The sequence below is a fragment of the Oncorhynchus nerka genome, unplaced genomic scaffold, assembly GCF_034236695.1.
Source record: "Oncorhynchus nerka isolate Pitt River unplaced genomic scaffold, Oner_Uvic_2.0 unplaced_scaffold_4809, whole genome shotgun sequence".
NCBI lineage: Eukaryota > Metazoa > Chordata > Actinopteri > Salmoniformes > Salmonidae > Oncorhynchus > Oncorhynchus nerka.
Window position 1 is genome coordinate 12,501 of NW_027036496.1, and position 1,958 is coordinate 14,458.

Below are 1,958 nucleotides of genomic sequence, written 5' to 3' on the forward strand. Positions count from 1 at the left end.
GAGGTGTGGTATTGGTTAAGGGGTCGATGACAGAGGTGTGGTATTGGTTAAGGGTGGATGACAGAGGTGTGGTATTGGTTAAGGGGTCGATGGTAGAGGTGTGGTATTGGTTAAGGGTGGATGACAGAGGAGTGGTATTGGTTAAGGGTCGATGACAGAGGAGTGGTATTGGTTAAGGGTCGATGACAGAGGTGTGGTATTGGTTAAGGGTCGATGACAGAGGTGTGGTATTGGTTAAGGGTCGATGGTAGAGGTGTGGTATTGGTTAAGGGTCGATGACAGAGGTGTGGTATTGGTTAAGGGTCGATGGTAGAGGTGTGGTATTGGTTAAGGGTCGATGGTAGAGGTGTGGTATTGGTTAAGGGTCGATGGTAGAGGTGTGGTATTGGTTAAGGGTCGATGGTAGAGGTGTGGTATTGGTTAAGGGTCGATGACAGAGGTGTGGTATTGGTTAAGGGTCGATGACAGAGGTGTGGTATTGGTTAAGGGTCGATGGTAGAGGTGTGGTATTGGTTAAGGGTCGATGGTAGAGGTGTGGTATTGGTTAAGGGTGGATGACAGAGGAGTGGTATTGGTTAAGGGTGGATGACAGAGGAGTGGTATTGGTTAAGGGTCGATGACAGAGGTGTGGTATTGGTTAAGGGTCGATGACAGAGGTGTGGTATTGGTTAAGGGTCGATGACAGAGGTGTGGTATTGGTTAAGGGTCGATGACAGAGGTGTGGTATTGGTTAAGGGTCGATGGCAGAGGTGTGGTATTGGTTAAGGGTCGATGGTAGAGGTGTGGTATTGGTTAAGGGTCGATGACAGAGGTGTGGTATTGGTTAAGGGTCGATGACAGAGGTGTGGTATTGGTTAAGGGTCGATGGTAGAGGTGTGGTATTGGTTAAGGGTGGATGACAGAGGTGTGGTATTGGTTAAGGGTCGATGACAGAGGTGTGGTATTGGTTAAGGGTCGATGGTAGAGGTGTGGTATTGGTTAAGGGTGGATGACAGAGGTGTGGTATTGGTTAAGGGTCGATGACAGAGGTGTGGTATTGGTTAAGGGTCGATGACAGAGGTGTGGTATTGGTTAAGGGTCGATGACAGAGGTGTGGTATTGGTTAAGGGTCGATGGTAGAGGTGTGGTATTGGTTAAGGGTCGATGACAGAGGTGTGGTATTGGTTAAGGGTCGATGGTAGAGGTGTGGTATTGGTTAAGGGTCGATGGTAGAGGTGTGGTATTGGTTAAGGGTCGATGGTAGAGGTGTGGTATTGGTTAAGGGTCGATGACAGAGGTGTGGTATTGGTTAAGGGTCGATGGTAGAGGTGTGGTATTGGTTAAGGGTCGATGGTAGAGGTGTGGTATTGGTTAAGGGTCGATGGTAGAGGTGTGGTATTGGTTAAGGGTCGATGACAGAGGTGTGGTATTGGTTAAGGGTGGATGACAGAGGAGTGGTATTGGTTAAGGGTCGATGACAGAGGTGTGGTATTGGTTAAGGGTCGATGACAGAGGTGTGGTATTGGTTAAGGGTCGATGACAGAGGTGTGGTATTGGTTAAGGGTCGATGACAGAGGTGTGGTATTGGTTAAGGGTCGATGGTAGAGGTGTGGTATTGGTTAAGGGTCGATGGTAGAGGTGTGGTATTGGTTAAGGGTCGATGGTAGAGGTGTGGTATTGGTTAAGGGTCGATGACAGAGGTGTGGTATTGGTTAAGGGTCGATGGTAGAGGTGTGGTATTGGTTAAGGGTCGATGGTAGAGGTGTGGTATTGGTTAAGGGTCGATGACAGAGGTGTGGTATTGGTTAAGGGTCGATGATAGAGGTGTGGTATTGGTTAAGGGTCGGATGGTAGAGGTGTGGTATTGGTTAAGGGTCGATGGTAGAGGTGTGGTATTGGTTAAGGGTCGATGACAGAGGTGTGGTATTGGTTAAGGGTCGATGGTAGAGGTGTGGTATTGGTTAAGGGTCGATGACAGA

The 1,958-nt window shown here is 48.5% G+C and overlaps 1 long non-coding RNA gene across 1 annotated transcript in view; it reads right to left on the bottom strand.

The window, feature by feature from the left end:
• The window catches only part of LOC135566464 (uncharacterized), a 5,634-nt gene extending 3,705 nt beyond the window's left edge, over positions 1–1,929 (bottom strand). Inside the window, exon 1 of the long non-coding RNA XR_010462094.1 lies at positions 1–1,929. This exon is cut by the window's left edge and continues 2,321 nt beyond it. This is a non-coding gene — a long non-coding RNA (uncharacterized LOC135566464).
• Between the last annotated feature and the right edge of the window lie 29 nt (positions 1,930–1,958).